The sequence below is a fragment of the Octopus bimaculoides genome, chromosome 4 (assembly GCF_046866305.1).
Source record: "Octopus bimaculoides isolate indiv1 chromosome 4, ASM4686630v1, whole genome shotgun sequence".
Classification (NCBI taxonomy): Eukaryota; Metazoa; Mollusca; class Cephalopoda; order Octopoda; family Octopodidae; genus Octopus; species Octopus bimaculoides.
Genome location: NC_142931.1, coordinates 131,133,609 through 131,157,559, shown reverse-complemented (window position 1 = coordinate 131,157,559; position 23,951 = coordinate 131,133,609).

The following is a 23,951-nucleotide window of genomic DNA, read 5'->3' as shown; positions in this document are numbered from 1 at the left end:
TTATTGAATAGATGAAATATTGAGTGTTCAATATAAAGGATTAAATATATAAATATATAAAGGCGAATACGTATTTTCTATACCTTGTGGTATTTCATCATGGCCGGTATGACATATATCGTTGCTATACTCTCTCTTTACTCTCTCTTTTACTTGTTTCAGTCATTTGACTGTGGTCATGCTGGAGCACCACCTTTAGTCGAATCAAATCGACCCCACGACTTATTCTTTGTAAGCCTAGTACTTATTCTATCGGTCTGTTTTGCCGAACCGCTAAGTTACGGGGACGTAAACACACCAGCATCGGTTGTCAAGCGATGTTGGGGGGGGACAAACACAGACACACAAACATATACATACACATCTATCTATCTATCTATCTATCTATCTATCTATCTATCTATCTCTCTCCCTCTCTCTCTCTCTCTCTCTCTCTCTCTCTCTCTCTATATATATATATATATATATATATATATATATATATATTTACATATATACGACGGGCTTCTTTCAGTTTTCGTCTACCAAATCCACTCACATGGCTTTGGTCGGCTCGAGGCTATAGTAGAAGAGACTTGCCCAAGGTGCCACGCAGTGAGACTGATCCCGGAACCATGTGGTTCGTAAGCAATCTACTTACCACAGCCACTCCTACGCCTATATATACACACACACACACACACATTGTGTGATGGCGGGTGAATCAAAAGTCTCGTTGCCATTAATATAAATAAAGAACCAAAGAACCAAAGTCATTTAAGCTTCTCAAATGTATATCTCATCCCTTTGTCTTTTTATCTTGCCTAATACTTCCCGTCTCTTCAACACACCCTTCAGTCACATCCCCACCACAGCCTTCCTCCACCTGTCCGCTGTTTTCATTAAACTCTCTACAAACCTAGTCTCTAGTCCCCTCATTGACTGCTAGGGCTCAGGGGTACCAACGTAGCTGGTATACGGCCCCACTCACTGCAGCTTATACTGCCTCGTACTTGAACCATCGAGCGGTAGAGGATGAACAAGATTTGCTCAGATTACTGAAAAGGTTTGACGTTATATTATATCATCTCTAGAACAATGAATATTCTCTCATTTTTTGATAAGGATATGTTTTTGAAATATATAAAACAACGTGTGTAGATCATCCTATATAGAGCTTTACTCTCATTCGACGCAACAGCTACAGGCTGGAAGAGGCCTTGTGGCAGGCCCGCATCAGGTGGCCGAACGTGATTGGGAAAGAACTCTAGAGGATCGGCGTCACTTGGAGGAAGCAGGGGGGCTGGCACAGGAGCGCCAGCGTCGGGGAGCACTGGTGGACCTGGTTGACTCTATGCATGATGAAGTCTGTGGGACCACAAAGCCGTGATGACTCAAACAAGAGCATGAAGCAAGCAAACAAGCAGTGCGTGTGCGTGCTTTTCTGTGTGATATATGCTTGTTCAGATGATGGCATTTACAATACAAGTTGCGTTTCTTTCGTCTCCGAAATTCACAAGGAATACGACCATTCTTGTTAGTTCTTCATCTGAGTAAACAAATGTTTCCGCCCTGATTTATGTTACTGAGGCTTTTACCATCAATTGTGGCTCTCCTAGGTTTTAAGCGGACGTATGTATGTGTGTGTGTGCGTGTGTGTGTAAGAGAGAAAGAAAGAAAAGAAGAAAAAAAAGAGAGAGAGAGAGAGAGAGAGAGAGAGAGAGAGCATAAATAAAAATGAGCTAAGGGAAATAATTCAGAGTGTCCGTTGGTATGTATTTGAACAACATAGACAAATTACAGGTGTATCAAATACCACACAACATAAATTCTTGATTTATTGAAATCTTTTTCTCTGGATGTGACATAATTACTAAATAGCAATTAAAGCTCAATTCCACACGAGAAGGGGAGAGAATCTCATGAATCAAGACCTCTCCAAAGTTGACATGTCATTAAACAAAAGCACAGGCTAATTATTAGGAGATAAGAAGACAGTCGTAGGAACATGCTTTTGTCGCAATAAGCGTCATCAGCACAGTAATTGTCTTAACCTATCTCTAGCAAACAAGTCGCGTGCTCGTGCTTCTGGCACTATAACCGTCACCAGCAAGGCAATTGCCTAACCTTATTACTAGTAGCCAAAGGAATTAGACTTATACAAAAAGAGTAGAAACAAAAATGAGCTAAGGAAAATAATCCGAAGTGGCGGTTGGCATGTATTTGAGCAACATAGATAAACTCAAATACCATAGATCCTAAATTCTTGATTTATTAAAATTAACTTCTCCTCTTGAGGATGTGTCATTATTATCAAATAGTAGTGAAGATAGCTCCACACGAGAAAGTGAGGCAATCTCAAGAGACAAGTTCGCATGACATTATGGAAAAGGGTAGGTTTATTGTCTGCTGGACTGTCGTGGACTCGTGTCTCTTGCTCAATATGTGGACCATCATAATTTAGTTGACAGTGCTACGGTAGATATGTTAACCAACTGATAAATAACAACAGCTTGAATTTTTATTTTCTTCTGAAGATCTGGCGTTTCAGTGTTATTACGCAATCGCCCTCGTAACCATTACTACTAGTGAAACATGTGTAAGGCTTATGTAATTTATGATGCAAAATATTCAAATTAACTCCCCATATATGTGTGTGTGTGTGTGTGTGTGTGTGTGTGTGTGTGTGTGTGCGTGCGTGCGCGTGTGTTATTAGCAAAGGATGTAACCGTCCAGTAAGACTGAACTCGAAACTACGTGGTTGCAAAACGAGCTTCTAAACCACACAGCCACGTCTGCGTGTAAAATATTGGGCGCGGATGATAGAAGGGATAAGGGGGAAGAGAGAAGAAGAGAAAGGGAAACGAGAAAAGGAAACGAGAAAAGGGAAATTAGATAAGAGAGATAAAAAGAGCGGGTGAGGAGGGACGAACAGAAACAAGGATGTGCTGTTTCGGTATTACAGCATAGGATCTTGTTTAGAATAGTTATTTGCATATATTTAAGGCCAGTCGTAACCCCAGGTCACCTCTGATTGTGTAGACTTATGATAAAAAATGTTCGACCCGTGACCATCCATCCTGAATTGATTTTATCGTGTTTATTCGTTATTTTTGTATGACTACAGGGGGTAATTGGGATGAGATTTGACTGCTATGTCTAGTAGGGCGAGCCAGCGTATAGAAGACGACCACAATGGCTCATTTTCAGTCGGTATTTCATGTAGCCGTGAACAAGAAACGTTGCTCTGAAAACACACAATAGCAGCCATTGTCTGTTAGAGAGAAAGAGAAAGAGAGAGAAAGACAGGGGGGAGGAGAGAAAGATAAAAGAAAGAAAGAGAGAAAGGGAATAAGTTGTTGTTGTTTAGTTTGGTATTGCTGTTACATTTGTGCTTGTTTTGTTTGTTTTTAATGATAGAGCTGGTTTAAACCGGCTGTGTGCAGTGAGTAGTGGAGGGCGAAGGAAACTTACAAAGAAGGGTGTATACACACACACACACACACACACACACACACACACACACACGCATGCATGTGTGTGTGTATATGTGTGTGAGTGAGTAGAGTGTACATAGAGACATACATACACACACACACTCGCACACACACACGCACATATAAAGACGGAAATTATCTACGGGTAATGAGTTGGGTGGTGAGTCGGTGGTGTGATGTAAACCAGTTAGATTTACCATCGCCGACACTGCTGCTGCTGCTGCTACTACTACTACTACCAGCACCACCTCTATCACCCATCCTTACACCACTACCGCTGTCACCACAAATATCGAACGAGGGATCCGCAATCTAGTTGTTATTGCCGTTTAGCCCCAGGTCAAACCTGATCTAGTAAATCTGTGATCAAAGGCAATCCATCCGTGACCATTTCATCATTTTCCCTACTTACTGGGAACGTATGATAGCATTTTATTTATTTATCTATTGATATTACAATGGCGTGTGATATTAGGAAGATTTGGTTACTATTTCGGGAAAATCGAATGACCTCGTTGAGGATCGCTCATTGGTTCAAATCCTACATTGTAACTCTACTTGTTAGAAATGCTAGCCAAATGTACCTCATTTTACACCCAACAGTCGTAAAGGAGGTAAGGATACATACTATTTAGGAATCGTGGCGGATCATAGCGAAAATGCCTTTGATTTAACGGTCTACTTGACTCGATAGGAGCTGTCTTGGGGTTAAACATCAGCACTAAGTCATATTGGTTTCAAATTTTGGTACAAGGTCAGCCGGTTCGGGGGGAGGGGGCTAAGTTGATTGCATCGATACCAGTGTTCAGCTGGTACTTAATTTTATCGGTCTTCAAAGGCAAAGGTCGACCTCGGCGGAATTTGAACTAAGAACGTTAAGACGAACGAAATGTCGCTAAGCATTTTTTTTTGCCCAGCGGTGCTAACGATTCTGCCAGCTCACTGCCTTCTCTAACACAGTCGTATTACTAACACTACTCATAATCATAGTACTAAACAACCATCACCACCAACACTACTACCCATGTTACTAAAATGCCATCGCTAGCACAACTACCACTACAAACATTTTGTTCCTACATTCTGCGCTCCGAGTTCAAATCCCACCACAACCAACTTCTTTTGCCTCACTTTTCTTTTTTCTTTTTTTTTTTTAACTTTTTGGTAGTGGGTCTATAAAATGGCGGATTTTGGAGTAGCAGTCTTTTAGGACACGAATTTTGTTTTTTTTTTTGGTTTTTTTTCCCTTTTGTTAATTTTAATATTCCTGCGTTTCAAGTGGCTAAGATAGCCATTATCTGTTATCTGCAATATTTTTTTTGTGAAGGCACATGGCTTAGTGGTTAGGGCATTCGGCACGCGATCGTAAAGTCGTGAGTTCAATTCCTGGCAACGTGTTGTGTCCTTGAGCAAGTCATTTTATTTCACATTACTCGCTCCAGTCCACTCGGCTGGCAAAAATGAGTAGTACCTGAATTTCAAAGGGCCAGCTTTGTCACAGTTTGCGTCACGCTGAAACTCCCTGAGAACTACATTAAGGGTACACGTGTCTGTGGAGTGCTCAGCCACTTGCACATTAATTTCACGAGTAAGCTGTTCCGTTGATCCTATCAGCTGGGACTCTCGTCGTCGTAACCGACGGAGTGCTCCTATAACATTTTACTTGTTTCAGTCACTAAGTTGCTACCATGCTGGGGCACTGCCTTGAACAATGTGACTCCAGTATTTATTTCTTTTAAAGCCTGGTACTTATTCTATCGGTCCTTTTTGCCGATCAGCTAAGTTACTGGGGGCGTAAACATACCAACACCGCTTACCAAGCGGTGGTGCGGGTCAAACACAGACACAAAGACACACATATGTGACGGGCCTCATTCAGTGTCCGTTCACCAAATCCAGAATTGGCCCCCTAAACCATTGAGATCCCAAGTATACCCACGCCCAGCACTGGATTAACCATTGATCAAAATAAGCATGTGCTTAGGACATCAAGGGAAGGTGGGGCACCGCAGAAATGGTAAATGGTTTCCGGCACAAAAGAAATCATTTTAAACTTGTTAAAATAATATTCAAAATGGTATATATGATCGGAAATATAATTTCGAAGCGTTCATGGTGTCATAGTGAGGATCTGATCAAAGACTTTGCAATTAAAAAAAAAAGTAGAAAATTTTTCAAATATAAATAAAGTGGAAGTATACAAAAATATGTGGAGCCGCGTGGCTTAGTGGTTACGGTGTCAGTATCACGATCGTAAGATTGTGGTTTCGTTTCCTGGACCAGGCGACGCGTTGTGTTCTTGAACAAAACACTTCATTTCATGTTGCCCCAGTCCACTCAGCTGGCAAAAATGAGTAACGCTGCGATGGACTGGCGTCCCGTCCAGCTAGCAGAGGGGAGAACACATACGCCATTGAAACCGGGCCCATGGCGCATTTATTTTTTTATAATACAAAAATAAACATTATTTACTGTTAGTTTTGTTTCATTTTGAAAAATAAGAATTTATTTTATGGTTTATTATTGTTTATGTTTTGGATTACATATATATATGGGAACACCAAAGTGCTTAGGGCCCTTATGGGGTTAATCCGGTCCTGCCCATGTCTTGAGACGGCACTGGACACAATCACTAAACTTCATCGCCTTCCTTGTTACCACAAACACCACTACAAATATTACCACGAATACTATCGCTAACAACAAACACCTCAAACATCACTAAAACCCCCACCAACTCTAACGTCACCACCAACACCACCACCAACGCCACCAACACTAGCACCAACTCAAACACCGACATTAACACCAACTCTAGCACAGCCACAAACACCTCGAACGGTACCACAGATATCTTTATTAACACTGTTGCTATTATTTCCAAAATCACCATCATTAACACTTCTAAGAATGTTGCTACCATCGTCTCTGTAAACACCACCACTAAACATTTTATGAACACAGTTACCATTGTCTTCCTAAACACCACCACTACTAACACCCCTATCAATACGGCTGCTATTGTCATCACTAACAGTACCATAAACACCTTTATAAATGCTTCTGTTGTTGACGCTTTATCAACACAACCATTGTTACAGAAACACCAGTACCAGAGCTGTCGTAGTAATTTCTGGAAAAAAAAATACTTCGCAATTAAAACGTAATTCTTTATTTAGTCAAAAGGATGAAACACGTTAAAATGAAATCAAGCTACAAATTGAAAAAGACAAATGAATGAATAAATACGTAAATATATACATAAATGCGTTTTCTAAGTTCTCTGGACGCCGTCGTGTTTCTAGAAGTCACACATTTATCGTACTATAGGGCCACATGATGTCTTTTTCAGCAAAAAGAAGGTCATAATGTGAGGGCTGTAACTGTATAAATCTGAGATATGTGACAACAGTGCTTTTGTGCAAAGTGATTAAAATGAGAGCTGAATAAAAGTTAAGTATTTAGAGCAATAATATAAGGATATGTCAGTATAGACATAAAGGGAAAAAACACTTGTAAATGAAATCAAGCTAGCTAGCTAGCTAGATAGATAAATTCAAGATCTTCTCCTGACACAATCGTATTTAAAGCAGTCACATGTTCATTGAAATATGTAAACATGTGACACCTACATTATGTGGAAAAGCAGTGTTGTGTAAAGATTTTACTCAGTGTGTGTGTGTGTATAACTGGAACTCCGTCGGTTACGACGACGAAGGCTCTTGTTGATCCGATCAACGGAATCGCTTGCTCGTGAAATTAATGTGCAAATTGAGCACTCCACTGAAACGTGTACCATTAACGTAGCTGTCAGGGAGATTCAGTGTGACACAGGATGTGAAAAGGCTGGTCCTTTGAATTACAGGTACTACTCATTTTGCCAGCTGAGAGCACTGGAGCAACGTGAAATAAAGTGTCTTGTTCAAGAACACAACGCGTTGCCGGGTATCGAACTCACGACCTTGCGATCGTGAGCCGAATACCCTTACCACTAAGCCACACATCTTCACACACACACACACACACACACACACACACACACACACACACACACACACACACACACACAAGCGCACACGCACACGCACACACACGCGCACATGCACACACACACATATCTGCAGCCATATGTGTATCATACTTAATACACGTACATCGTGAAATGGCAAATTAACTGCGGGATTTCTCAGGAAATAATACCTCTTATGGACGTACTGTATTTGAAAGCACAAATATATAAGTAGCAGAGGAACGTCATCCAACAAAGCCTTGTGAGTGAATTTGGTAGACGGAAACTGAAAGAAGCCCGTCGTATATATGTATATATATGTATGTGTGTGTGTGTGTACGTTTGTGTGTCTGTGTTTGTCCCCCCTCCCCAACATCGCTTGACAACTGATGCTGGTGTGTTTACGTCTCCGTAACTTAGCGGTTCGGCAAAAGAGACCGATAGAATAAGTACTAGGCTTACAAAGAATAACTCCTGGGGTCGATTTGCTCGACTAAAGACGGTGCTCCAGCATGGCCACAGTCAAATGATTGAAACAAGTAAAAGAGTAAAAGAGAGTAAAAGAGTATACATGCATACTCCGTTAATGTTGAAATTCCAATGAAGCTGCCTTGGATCCAGGTTAGAAACCAGTTCTTTCGCCATTGCCGTGATACTTAGAAATAAAACTACATAACATACATACACTTTTTTTTTTTCAATGTGAAACTTTACTAATTCGCTGAATTCATACGTGTAAGAAATTCAGAATTTTGCGTTTCTTTTGTCAAAGTTAGTATTGAATTTCTTCAGAATTTTTCACATTGCCACAGTGAATTAGTTAGCTCATAAAAGAAATTCTTTCCTTTGGAGAATATAATGTTTTTCCAGCTTTCATGTGTGATAATTCAACATTTCCACTGACCACATAACTTTTAGAAATTTGAAAAATTGCCAGTTTTTATCCAGCTTTTAGAAAGTGTCAAATTCTTTACAATTTTACACTTTATCGCTCCAGAATACAGTGGAATATTTTATCTTCTACTTGTTTCAGTCACTAGACTACGCACATGCTGGGGCACCACCTCGAAGAACTTTTAGTCGAATAAATCGATCGTAGTACTTTTTTCAAAAGCCTACTACTTATGTTGTTAATCTCTTTTGTCGAACCACTAAATTACAGAGATGTAAAGCGGTGGTTCGGGACAAACACAAACAGAAAGGGAAACACACACACACACACACACATGATGAGCTGATATAAGGTAACAGAATACCTTTTCTCTTTGTTATTATTTATTGAAATCACCTTGTATGTTTTGCTTAACTTTTTACCTGCACTGCCTTCGCATAAACCGATGTAATTTTTCTTTCCAGGTACGTTATCTTGAAGCGTTGCTATGACTTCTGCCTCATTGACGACAGAGTTTATCATACACACCTGGTCATTAATTATGGCTTCTTTAATTTTCTTTCTTTTCTTTTTCCGTTTTTCTTTTTACCTTTGTCTTCTCATTCCAATTTTTGCATCAACATTCTTCTCGTTTTTTCAAGTGGTTTCTCATATACGAGCATCTTGATTTTCAAATAGAACAAACCATGTACTCAGTGCTTGGAGATTGCTGGGAGACACAAGGCACATTATAAAAACCTGCCTAACCACATGTTTTAATGGGAAGAAACTTTTCGGAGCTATTATTTGGATACAGTTCACATTAAATTATATATATATATATATATATATATATATATTAATAGTAATGGTAAGACAACAAAAGAATGAAAAAGACCTCGATATTAAGTAAATAGAGGACTTTTTCTGTAATATATGTGACAATTATTCGGTTGCCATAATAAAACTCCGAGTTTCGAATGTCGGGGCGGAAACCTGCACCGGCATCTCTTGATTGCCTCGATAACTGAAGAGATGCCGGTGCAGGTTTCCGCCCTGACATCCGAAACTCGGAATTTTATTATGCCAACCGTATAATTGTCACATATTATATATATAGGTAGGTCATATTTTCCGTTTGTTGTCTATTTATTTAATCCCGATATATATATATATACATATACGAGACACAGACATATATATACACGTACACATACATACATCCTGGCAAAAGTTTTCGTTTGAGGATACCTTGTAATACAATCCGCTACTTCTTGAAACTTTTTATAAAATTGATCAGGTTGAGAGGTGGTGGATAAGAGGATTTTCTAAAGTTGGAAGAGACCCTCTTGGCAACGGACCAGAAGGTTCTGCTGCAATTTGGGTGGCATGAGAGCTTACCTGCCGCGATTTTCTTAAGAAGAATGCAGAAATATCGAAATACAAGAATGAGTTAAGAACGTTGGTAAAGGAAGACGATTATAGTCGAGGATTGTGGGAACGGATGGGATTGGCAGATGAGACAGGGGGATAAAAGGGCAGCATAAGAAGGTGAGGGAGGAGTAGAAGGAGAAAGATAAAGGAGACTGAGTGAGTGAGAGAGAGAGAGAGAGAGAGAGAATGGTGCAGTGAAGATGGAAAAGGGAAAACAGAGTCAAGGAAAATATGCGAAGAACAAGTGAGAAGAAAGACAGTACGAGAAAATGGAGGTGAGAATGTGATGCCTGTATATTCACGTACGGGTAGCTATATATGGCGTGGCTGTGTGGTAAGAAGCTAGCTTCTCAACCACATGGATCCGGGTTCAGTCCCACACTTGGGCAAGTGTTTTCTACTATAGCCTCGGGACAACAAAAGAATACTTACAATAGTAAGCTACCAATTTAATATGAAGAATCTTTATTAGAAATCTAACTTTGGAACCCCACCCAAAGTAAAAGATGAAATAGAACTCAACCTTATATATATATATATATATATATATATATATATATATGGGAGAATTTACGAAAAAAACAACAACAAACGAAGACAGGTGGTGTAAACAACAAAAGGATGTATTAGTTTAATGCTCGGGAATAGAGAAAATCTTTAACGTTGAGCGAAAGTGGTGTCAATTAGACCCAGAGGTTTCAGGTAATGCTGAGTAAGTGCTGTGGATAGACCATAGTTAAGCTCAAGATTCGGTGATTATGTGAATAAGGGGTCCAACGTAGGTCATATATCAGCGTGTGAATATAAGGATTTCGTAATGAGATAAAAAACCAAGGCTGTATAGAACATTTATGAATAGGTCTTACAGCTGTTTCCAGGATATTTATTATATCCCTTCATCGGAGACGGTGTGAGAGGACGGTTAAGCAATATTTAGTTTACATAAGATATATGTGTGTGTGTGTGTGTGTGTGTGTGTGTGTAAATTATATTTATTATTTTATATACGTATATAATATATATTAGATATTGTATATATATTTATATTATATATGCATGTAATATATTTATATTGTTTATACAAAATTATGTATTACACATGTTTATATACCACATGTATGTCTCTCTCTCTCTCTTTCTCTCTCTCACTTACTCCCCCCCACACACACACACATATATGTGTAGCTTGCTGGGAAGATTGTATTTTACTTCGGGGAGTTTTTGTAATCTCCCGCAGACTGGTGAGGACTGATCGATTAATGTTCAACATGAACGTATTTAGGTAGGAGGTAGACGGTTGTTGGCGGGGAGGGGTTAAAAGAGTGTGTGTCTGTGGGTATGGGAGAGGATGCTGTTCTGATGATAAAGGTTTTGTGGACGAAGCTGGTGGAAACGGGCTGTTGGACAAACAGTGTGGATAAACAGGAGTAGAGGTGTATCTGATAGCAAACGGCGGGAGTAGAAATTTGTATGTATGTGTGAGTGTCTGATTGCGCTTATATCTTCATGTGTTATACTCTGCTTGTTTGAGTGTGTATGTGTGTGTGTGTGTATGTGCTTATTTGTTATACGTTTGAGAGTGTGTTCATGCTTATCCGTTATACACTTGTTTGTTTATGTGTGGAGGTGTGTGTATGTATGTGTATGTGCTTGTGTGGGTGTCTCTGTGTGTGTGTACATGCTTACGTATTACATTGTGTGTTTATCCGTTATATCCTTGTCTGTTTGTGTGTGCGTGTGTTAGGGAGTGTATGTGTGTGTGATTACACAGTATATCGTTTTGGGTGTGTGTGTGTGTGTGTGTATGTGTATGTGAGTGTGTGTGTATGTGTGTATGTGTGTATGTGTGTGTGTGTGTATGTGTGTGTGTGTGTGTGCTTATCTGTTATATGTTTGAGAGAGTGTTCATGTTTATCCTTTATACCCTTGTTTGTTTATGTGTGCGTGTGTGTAGGTGTGTGTAGGTGTGTATGTGCATGTGCGCGTGTGCGTGTGTGTATGTGTGTGTGTGTTTGTGTTTGTGTGTGTACGTGCTTATCTGTTACATTGTGCCTTTATCCGTTATATCCTTGTCTGTGTGTGCGTGTGTTAGGGAGTGTATGTGTGTGTGATTATACGTTGTATCGTTTGTGTGTGTGTGTATGTGTGTGTGTGTGTGGTGTGTGTGTGTGTGTGTGTGTTATTTGTGTATTATGTGTGTGTTTATCGCTTATCTTGAGCTGTTATTGCAGTGGTTGTTGTTGTTGTTGTTCAACTCTCGGTCAGCTCTGAACAAAATCTCGTTGCAGGCACACGATACGATCTTGCCCTAATTTTTGTTTCTTTTCTCTGGTATTGTACATCTAGGATTATATTTACTCAGTATGACATTCGCTTTAAAGAGAGAAGGACGATATATGAAGGGATATGATAGCAGATGAGAATGACTACGTAGAGCAGTCACGGGCAAATTGCGGCCCGTGGGACTTTCTCAAAGGCGCGCTGAATTTCATTAGGAAAATAGCGTTCATTAAAATACCTTGAAATTATTTTTAGTAGCGCGGCCAGCCAGGCGATGAACAATATCTCAAGCGGCCCGCTTCTCGAAAAGTCTTGGCCATGTCTGACTTCGAGGCTACGCCAGAGATGTAGCAAAATGAGCGGACGAAATGATGGGAGTCGCCTTCAGGCGCAGGTATGAAAGGGTGCAAAATTTCCTCTCGCCTGTCTTGCCTGTTAATTAAGGTGTAAACGCCAGAAGTGCCTTTGACCCCAGGTGTTAAGAACCATTGCTACGTAACTAAATTCTGTTACATTATTGTGTGTGTGTGTGTGTGTGTGTGTGTTTAATCTGACCAAATTATGTGTACGCGAGTGTTATATTATTCTTTCGAATGAGGCGTCGAGCTGGCAGAATCACTAGCACGTCTCGCAAAATGCTTAGCAGGATTTCATCGTCTGTACGTTCCAAGTTCAAATTCCACCGAAGGCGACTTTGCCTTTCATACTTCGAGATCGATAAAGTAAGTACCAGTCATGTACTGAATGCTAGCTTACGGGAACGTAAACAAACCAACAAGCGGTGGTGGGGGACAAATACAAACACAAAGACACACACACACACACACACACACACACACACACACACACACACACACACACACACACACACACACACACGGGTTAACATGCAGGTTACCGTCATAAAAAAAGTGAAAATAAATTGTACAATAAAAATGAAAGTAAATTGCGATAGAAACCGGAAGTGACGACAGAGAGCTACCAAAATTTCATAATAATAATAAAAAAGAACGAAAGACCTCATTCATTGTGCCACGTCCTGCGGCACCTTCGTGTATAGTCCATTCTAGTGATGTGTTAAGTAGCCCAGAAATAGCAGGTGGGACACATCATTTCAATGTACAATATACAACAACGAACATCGCTGAAAAGGCAGTTCGGTGGCTTCTACGTTAACGCATGATAACCAACACAGTTATATATGAGCAATGCAGTAATTCCGCACAATTAATGAGCAGCAGAAAGAGAACGGGTGGGAAGCAGTGGCATTGTTCCTGTGCATTCACCGGGATTATACGAACCAATTCCTCCCCCCCCCTTTGAGAAGATCCATTTCACTCGATCAATAATAATAATAATTCAACTAATGTATATGTGGGTAAGAGACTGTCGTCATTTCCGGTTTCTTTCGCAATTTACTTTTTTGTTTTAGGACAATTTACTTTCACCTTTTTTTTTTACGTCGGTAAACTGCGTGTTAACTTATATACATTATAAACACCCACGCTCACACATGCATATATATACATACACACAAACGCACGCGCGCACGCGCGCACACACACACGCACGCACTCACACACATATAGATAATGTAAGGAAATAGGGATTTGGAATCCAGGCAGGGACCTTATTAGCACTCTGGTATAATCCAGGTTCTGGTTAACAACATCGAATTAGCTTGCTTACCAACCACATGGTTCCGGGTTCAATCCCACTGCGTGGCACCTTGGGCAAGTGTCTTCTACTATAGCCTCGGGCCGACCAAAGCCTTGTGAGTGGATTTGGTAGACGGAAACTGAAAGAAGCCCGTCGTATATATATATATATATATATATATATATATATATATATATATATATATATATATATGTGTGTGTGTGTGTGTGTGTGTGTGTATGTGTATGTGTGTATGTGTTTGTGTGTCTGTGTTTGTCCCCCCAACATCGCCTGACAACCGATGCTGGTGTGTTTACGTCCCCGTAACTTAGCGGTTCGGCAAAAAGAGACCGATGGAATAAGTACTAAGCTTACAAAGAATAAGTCCTGGGGTCGATTTTCTCGACTAAAGGCGGTGCTCCAGTCAAATGACTGAAACAAGTAAAAGAGTAAAAGAGTAACATACAGAATTGTCGAAGATAAACAATTACACGGTACTTCACTCGATAGTCAAATCCCGAGTTCTCTTCAATAGATTTTATACAGAATACGGAGTATATATTCAAGACATCATAAAGAAGAATGGAGAATTATAAATCTTCAAAATTTGTTTATTATCTTTATCTTTACCTTTTATTTGTTTCAGTCACTTGACTGCGACCATGCTGGGGCATCGCTTTGAGAGGTTTTGGTCGAACAAAGCAACCCCAGTACTCTTTTTTTAAACCTAGTACTTATTTTAGTGGGGCCCTTTTGCCGAACTGCTGGTTTACGGAGATGTAACAAACCAACAACGGTTGGTAGGGGTCAAACACACACACACACACACACACACACACACACACAGGGGCTTCTTTCAGTTTCCGTCAACCAAATTTCTATTAAACCTTTCAATGCGCTGCCTCGGCCAGGTAGTGGGACTGAACCCAAGATCACCGTGGCTGGGAAGCAAGCTTCTTAACCGCACAACCACACCTGCGCTAATAAAATGAGCACATGAGCTGGCAGAGGGACTCGAACCCGCGACTCTCATATCACTTAAAAAGTCTTATGCTCTACTGCCTTTCGTTCGAAGTTTTAATCGTATCTTTTATAGTTAAGCCCCACCTTATTAATACACACACACACACACACACATGCGTGTATGTGAATATGTGCACGCGGATGTATACATAGCTCTAACATCTGCAACCGCATTTTATATGCTATTATCGGCAAAAAAAGCAACAACAACAACAACAAAAATATCATTATCATTTTCATAAGACCGTGTCTCCGGTTTCGCATGTGTCACATTCCTTGTGGTATAGTCTGGTTATTACCCTCCTGGATCTTTCCATAATTGTACATAGTAAGGACATCTAATAGAGTTACAAAAAAAGAAATTATATTTTATATGAGAATAAAGTGGATATTGTACTATTGCACGATGCCTAACTGGGTCACCAGTTGGCCTGTCTCCTGACTGTATTATTAAACATATCTAATACACAAATACACATGCTAGCATGCACACACGCGTGCACTGTTGTTCACCGCCCATATAACGACTATATATATATATGTATATATATATATATATATATATATATATATATATATATATATATATATATATATATATATATATATATATATATAAGTTCAAAAAAACAATAACAAAAAAACAACAAAGTGAGGACGTGATATGGATAGTATTATTGGACGCTCAGGAAAGGAAAGAGAGAGTGTATGACGTTTCGGGCGTAGCCCTTCGTCAGAAAGATGGAAAGTTCGGAGAATGGAAGAACGGAGAAAGAGGAAAATGGTACCGATGCCCACGATATATATATATATATATATATATATATATATAGATAGATAGATAGATAGATAGATAGATAGATAGATAGATATTCTTTTATTCTTTTACATGTTTCAGTCATTTGACTGCGGTCATGCTGGAGCACCACCTTTAGTCGAGCAAATCGCCCCTCAGGGTTTATTCTTTGTAAGCTTAGTACTTATTCTATCGGTCTCTTTTGCCGAACAGCTAAGTTACGGGGACGTGAACGCACCAGCATCGGTTGTCAAGCGATGTTGTGGGGAGCAAACACACACACACACACACACACACACATATATATATATATATATATATATATATTTTCGTTGACTTGTTTCACTCATTTCACTGCGGTATATGAGAAGGTAACCAGATGCCTGGTGACAGATACCACCGATTCCGGCTGTGAATGAGAAATATTCCCAACAATCAAGTATTCTCCGGAAATGATATGCTATCAGTGAAAAGTGTTTGCTTTTTATAGAAACAAAGAGGTCTGCTGTGGACACGTGTTTCTACTTCAGTGCCTAAGTTTACGTTCCAGGAACTGGTACACTCCAAAAGACAGACGAGTTATCCCTCGACTTAGTTTCACAGCTTATGTTGGTCCAAGGTTATGGCACATGACACTTGACCAAGATGATGCGCAGTGAAATCGAACCTGGAATCTCGCATCTGTAAAACAAGCATCTTAACCACACGGTCTCACCGTCCAGTTGTGGGATTGCCAGTAAAGATCTCCCGATGTTGTGTATCTACTTGTGGAAAAAAATCAAAAGCAATCGTACGTCACCTTTAAGCATGAAGAGACATACTCTGGCTTACTAAGTAATAATTATACAGAAGGGATTGTGTTTGAGTACGTACAATTGATTGAGTCACTACTTGATTGATAAAGACCCCTTCCTTCGGTCATGAATGACCATGGGATTGCTCCTAGAAAGCTCCCCTCCAAGGCACAAATCCAGGCAAGTTTGTTTATGGAAGACCAGCGGTCGCCTGTGTACACCAGCCTCACCACTCCGCACCACCGACAAAGGCCAATACAGCTTGGCATCAGTGACGTCACAGCTCATTTCTATAGATGAGTGAACAGGAGGAACGTGAAATAAAGTGTCTTGCTCATAGACCTGTTAAAAATGGCAGCCAAAACTCTCTCAAATATCATTCCCACCCACGTCTTACGAAAACAATGTGGGGCATCTTAGATCGTGTAATATGAGATAATATATATTCAAAATGACGGAATGGTCCCATGATGATAGATCTAATTAATCAAGGAAAAGTTTAGACAAAACAACAGCAGCAAGAAATTACCAATATTATATCAATCCCTACTCAGAAATTGCATTTCATCAATATAGAATGTGATACATATATCTATCTATCTATCTGTCAATCTACATATCTAACAAACTATCTATCTATCTATCTATCTATCTATCTATCTGTCAATCTATATATCTAACAAACTATCTATCTACACACACACACACACACACACACACACACACACACACACACACACACACACATACATACATACATACATACACACACACACATGTAATACTGGTTTCAAATTTTGGCACAAGACCAGCAATTTCGAGGGACGGGGTAAGTCGATTACATGTTCATGTTATTAATGAAAAAAAACAGATAAGTTTAAGTAATATTACGTATGTTTCGATGGACGACCGTCACTTATTTCATATTACATACAAGACTTATGAGTAGATGGTGAGTCAAAACAGGAATGCCTGACGAAGTGAACTGGTCTAGATTTATCATGTAGCTTTATATAACCCTTGTATGTAATGAAAACAAAAAAATAGCGGCCTTTCAACGAAACGTACATAACATGAATTTCACTTCTCTATTCCTTCATTGAAATTATTATTTACTCTACAACAATTAAGACATACCTATTTGATATGCATACCTCAGATTTACAGAGTGCCCCTCGGATAATTAGCTGAAGTATAACCAACCATTCTTTAGTTGATTAAAAGGTGTAGTTTTTACACTGCTATTTGAACACTTTGCTAACCAGGTTCTTTACATGAAGTTCTGTTGAGGTAATCGTTTTCATTTTATTTATTGCCGAAATTATACAAAGGAAGAAAGCATTATATATCAAGAAAACACAGAGTAAATGATCCACAAGCACTCCAGCAAATTAAGTCCTCAACTTGTTCTATTTGTCTAAAGGTTTGCAAGGCTCTAGCAGGCCCCAAAAGACACATTCGTGTCCATAGAACATGATTTACGGTATATTTTACTGAGCCTTCATTTGTCGTTCATGACAAGAGAATCCATCATGTACACATACATCCGCCAATATTGAACAGCAAGAATGAGTGCTCAACGCCGCATCGGTGGTTAAAAACACTTTATTTGTGGCTTAACAAGGCTACCGTTAGTTTCTTGCCGACAGAAGATTTCTCAGCAATTATCAATTATACTATATACTATAGCCCGAACCTATAGTACAAGACATTTGCTCAAGATGCCACGCAGGGGAACTGAACCCGAAGCCACGTGGTTGGAAAGCAAACTTCTTACCACACAGCCACGCCTGTGCCTATATTTGTATATGTGTGTATGTATGTATGTAGATATATATATATACATATATATATATATATATATATATATATATATATATATATATATATATATATATATATATATATATATATATATATATATACATACATACAGACGTATATATGTATGTATATGAGAAGGTAATGCCTGGTGACAGATACCACCGGTTCCGGCTGTGAATGAGAAATATTCTCAACAACCAAGTATTCTCCGGAAATGATATGTTATCAGTGAAAAGTTTTTGCTTTTTATAGAAACAAAGAGGTCTGCTGTGGACACGTGTTTCTACTTCAGTGCCTAAGTTTACGTTCCAGGAACTGGTACACTCCAAAAGACAGACGAGTTATCCCTCGACTTAGTTTCACAGCTTATGTTGGTCCAAGGTTATGGCACATGACACTTGACCAAAATGAACCTGGAATCTCGCATCTGTAAAACATCTTAACCACAGTCCAGTTGTGGGATTGCCAGTAAAGATCTCCCGATGTTGCGTATCTACGAGTGGAAAAAAATCAAAAACAATCACACGTCACTTTTAAGCATGAAGAGACATACTCTGGTTTACTAAATAATAATTATACAGAAGGGATTGTGTTTGAGTACGTACAATTGATTGAGTCACTACTTGATTGATAAAGACCCCTTCCTTCGGTCATGAATGACCATGGGATTGCTCCTAGAAAGTTACCCTCCGAGACACAAGTCAGGGCAAAGTTGTTTATGGAAGACCAGCAGTTGCCTATGTATACCAGCCTCTCCACGCCTCACCAATGTTGTTACAGATCAGTTAGCACTGCTACCAATCTCTATCATATTACACACTTTCCAACAGATTTTCACAACTCCCAACACCCTCCAGGACTCTCTCCCCATGAACTGCACTTAAAAGTAGGTTGCCCTGTCATCCTCCTACGCAATCTAAACGCACCCACGCTATGCAATGGAACTCGCCATGTGGCCAAACAAATGATGGACCACTTCATTGAAGCCCAAATTATGCTACACGGCAAAAACGATTCTGTTTTTATTCCGAAAATTTCGCTAACCCCAACAGACTGTCCCTACTGTATGCGGAGACTTCAGTTCCCTCTCAAACTCAGCTTCGCCATGACAATTAACAAAGCACAAGGTCAATCGCTGAAAGTTGTCGGATTGGACATTCGAACGTCATGTTTTTCACATGGACAGTTCTACATCGGTTGTTCCAGATTTGGCCTTCCAGACAACTTATTCATCTATGCTCCTGAAGGAAAGACTAAAATATCGTCTACAAAGCAGCCCTACAGTAGTTACTCCTCTACTGCAATCGTCACATCTACGCCAAACTGTAGCCGTTAGCAATCAGACTTCCTACATTGATATTTTGCTTCATTTTGCTTCATTTCCGCGATTGCCGTTAACAGTACATTACCTTCAATGACTCTTCTTACTTCACGCACGCTGTTGGCTCATAAGCATGCTCTGCCATTTATTTTTGTTCATGCCATTATTCTATTCGTGTGTTTGCTATAAATGTTTGCTTTTATTTATCATACATGAGTTTCATTGAGAAAAACTTCAATGCAGTTGTGTCAGGCATTACGAGCAAAATAACTACGTGCTACAAAACGCTTCAGGTAGGATATAGGATCTCTAATGCCTACTGCAATTGCGATCTCATTTTATGGACTTTCATTTATTACTAACTGCCAAATTTGTGTTCAGAAAGCTTTATTCATTACTTAGGTTGCTTAATACCATATAATAAACTGCTAACGAAATTGGTAATTAACCATTTTACGTTTACCAACTGGAAATGACTTCTAACTGCGGGCTAATTCAACTTAGACCGTCCAAAGGAGTGCGCCAATATAATAAATTACACCGTCCAAAGGACGGGTGCGTTTGCTGGTGTGTGTGTGTGTATATATATCTATCTATCTATATATATATATATATATATATATATATATATATATATATATATATATATATATATATATATATACATATCTATATGCATACATATATACATACATACGTACATACATATACATACATATATATATATATATATGTTACTAGAATACCTCTGAAACTAATAAACCCCACCATATTTTTGTTTTTGAGCGTCACCTGGTGAGTACATGACAAAAGCGCCAGTCGTTTGAAAAAGGTTATCAGAAACACCTAGCAGCGATTCACGCAGAATCCAATTTTGAATAAATAATATTATTCCACAGTAACATCCTTACAAGAATAAGAATAATTTTCATTTAACTGCGTTTCACAACATACGAAATGCCCCCACATACGTATGTATGTATGAGGAAGAGAAAGATAGAGAGAGAGACAGACAGACAGATACGTGTGTGCGCGCACACACACACAGCAATAGTGGGAATGATAATGGTAAACCAACCATCATCTTATTTTATTTAGAATACTATCAACTAAGACAACAAACAGACCAACAATGGATTCTAGTAAACCCTCCTCCCAACATCTAAAATATGAAGTCATCCATTAGTTAGTCAGCCGAATGATGAGTTAAGTGTATCGGCTGTTATTACACGTCCTTCTCAGGGACAACAGCCAGATTCTCATTGTATAAGTGTATGGTGTGTGGTATGAAATGATGTGGTATGATGTGTGTGTGTATGTGTGTGTGTGTGTGTGTGTGTGTGTGTGTGTGTGTGTGTGTGTGTGTGTGTGTGTGTGTGTGTGTGTGCGTGCGTGTACATCCTGTAAGGTCGGCAGCAAGCTCCTCAAAAAACATCCACTTTCTAATGGCCGCCTCATAAGCCCCATACGTGCAGGGCTCGCTTATCTCAGCAAAGACCCAGAGAAAAAACACTCTACATACTAATAAAAAGGTTATGCAATCGTATGTTTCGTCGTAAACTAGACAAGGACGACAGTATCAATATGATGTCTAGTCACTTTTAAACTCGTGACCCCTGTATAACGTCACATCTTGAAAGCTACATTTTTGCAATCTAAGAGCAGGAGATGGCTATAAAATGTCTCACGAACAAAAGAGACAGCGAAGCCCTTAAAATACTAAAATACCACCGCAAGCGTGGAATATGTCACTCTTCTGTAGAGGAAATAAGGCATATAAGTAGCAACTGTCAAAAATGTCATCGAGGTACAAATTCAAACCTCGACATAATGTTACTGTTTCAACAATACACGATGCCTGCTACAGAAAAAATGACTCCGCAATAAATGTAGCTCCCTAGGTTTTCTCGGCTGAAATATCAATTTATTTTGCCATATATCGAGCTTGTATTTAAAAACAAGGCGGTTTAGCAACTACTTTCGGTGCAGTTGATGCTTGAATGAGCATGTGCATTTAGAAAAAAAAGACAGAGAGAAATCAAGATAATTAACTTCATACTAAATATAAGGAATACCAAAAATGATACAAGCCAACACCGGAATGTGTTATGATGTGTCTGGTGGTTTATTCTTAATTTCCGCTAAGATATATTTTGTAACATGCGAACATGGAGAAAAAATCTCGCTCCTGGTATTTATATAGTCACTGGAGATTCCTAAGGTTTTTCAAAAGATAGTTCTTCAAGGTACGTGGCTTAGTGGTTAGGGCACTCGGCGCACGAACATAAGGTCGTGAGTTCAATTCCCGGTGGCGCGTTGTGTTCTTGAGCAAGACACTCATTTCAGGTTGCTCCAGTTCACTGTTCTGGCAAAAATGAGTTGTACCTGTAATTCAAAGGGCCAGCCTTGTCACACTCTATGTCACGCTAAATCTCCCGGAGAAATAAGTTAAAGGTATACGTGTTTGTGGGAGTGCTCAGCTACATGCAGGTCAATTTCACGAGCTGATTGTTCCGTTGATCGGATCAGCTGGAACACTCGCCATCGTAATCGAGAGCATGTCAGAAAATAGAAGGAAAAGAAAATTAGATATGTATGTACGTACGTATGTATGTATGTATGTATGTATGTATGTATGTATGTATGTATGTATATATATATATATATATATATATATATATATATATATATATATATATATATATATATACATATATATTTATATGTATGTATGTATGTATGTGTATATATATATATTTATAAGTGTATGCATGTATGTCTCTCTCTCAATCTTCTCTATCTCTTTCTCTCTCTCTCTCTCTCTTTCCTCTTTACTACTACGTATCTCTTTTTCCCCCTCGTACTTCCTCTGTTTCTCTTTTCCTCTCGTTGCTCACCTATTCTTCTACTTCCTCCCTTTGTTTCTCCCTCTACCACTCTCTCTCTTCCCCTTACACCGGCATGGTCACATGCTTCCGGTCAATAATCCTTTTCTTCCTTGGCTATCGCCGAGCAAACACGCGAACTCACTTCGTCCCTACTTTCAAGTTCGTGCCTCACAGCGTTCATACACACATAATTTTTCTCGTCTGGCCGTAAAGCCTTTTCTGTTTGTTTTCCTGTCTTGTATTTTGTCCGCCACTACATTCCTCCATGGCAAGATTTAATTTGCGTATACAAATTTAATCTGCGGTCCATGGGATGAGCCGTTTTAACGATGCGTCCTGCCCAAGCTCTTCGAAACGCCGGTGTTAAAACGTGGGTAGCTGATGAAGTAGAATGTTCTCTATGTGGCTTGTGTGTTTTCTCGTCTACGTTTTGTTTGCAATGTCCTGTACCCAGATATGCACCTATACATACAAGTGGATGTCGGTATGCACATACCTGTACGTATATATGAATATACTCATTTACCATTTGTTTATATATATATATATATATATATATATATATATATATATATATCTACACACCACACATGCGTATATATACATACACATACACATATATGTGTGTGTGTGTATGTGTGTACGTTTGTATGTATGTGTTTGTCTGTGTGTGGAATAAAGAGAAACAGAGAGAGAGAGAGAGAGAGAGAGAGAGAATGAAGTGAGCCTGATTATGAATAGTAATACTGCGTTTCCTGCGCTGGTCTTTCCAGTTTGTTCAGTTCATAAGATGTCTCTTCGTCTGTCTATGTCTTTTGGCAGCGTATTATTCGCCTTCAATACCCCCCCACCACCACCACCACCACACCTGCCTTTCTTGCTCTTCTAATACTACTCCCCTACAGCAACAGACTCTGTCTCATCTTTTTAAATCACGCTTCTCTCTGTTGATCACCAATCGCTCATTGCATTTCCATCTTCTAAAAGCACACCCACACGAACATTTGCACATGCCCCCTCTACTCGTTCACACACACACACATACAAGCACATTTATTCACATACATACGTACACACAAACACACATTCTTATATATTTAAATGCACAAACATAACATAGTTGTAAATTCATTCATATACGTTTTATAGGCTTTGGCAATATAAATCACAGCGTAAACCACAGGATTCTCTCTCCATATTAAACTGACAAAAACAATTCACTAGTTTCACCTGGTTTTGCCGGCTCATCAGAAGTGCTTACTTCATCCGGTGAAATAAGCACTCTTGGGAGACAGTAATTTACATCTACTTTCTGAAAAAGTGTTCAGAGGCAGACACTGCCTTTGCTCATTTGCATATCAGTGCATTCTTTGGCAATGCTTATTAATTAACTAAAGTGCTGAGGCAGTACCTGTGTTAAGAAAATGTAAATACATTCATATGCATCTATACCATAATAAAGAACGTTGCTTATTGATTTAGCTTGAGTATGTAACTTTTACAACAAGGAAACAATTATGAATGCCTACACTGTCCAGTAAATTCTTAAAAATTCATTCATATATATCTGTATCGT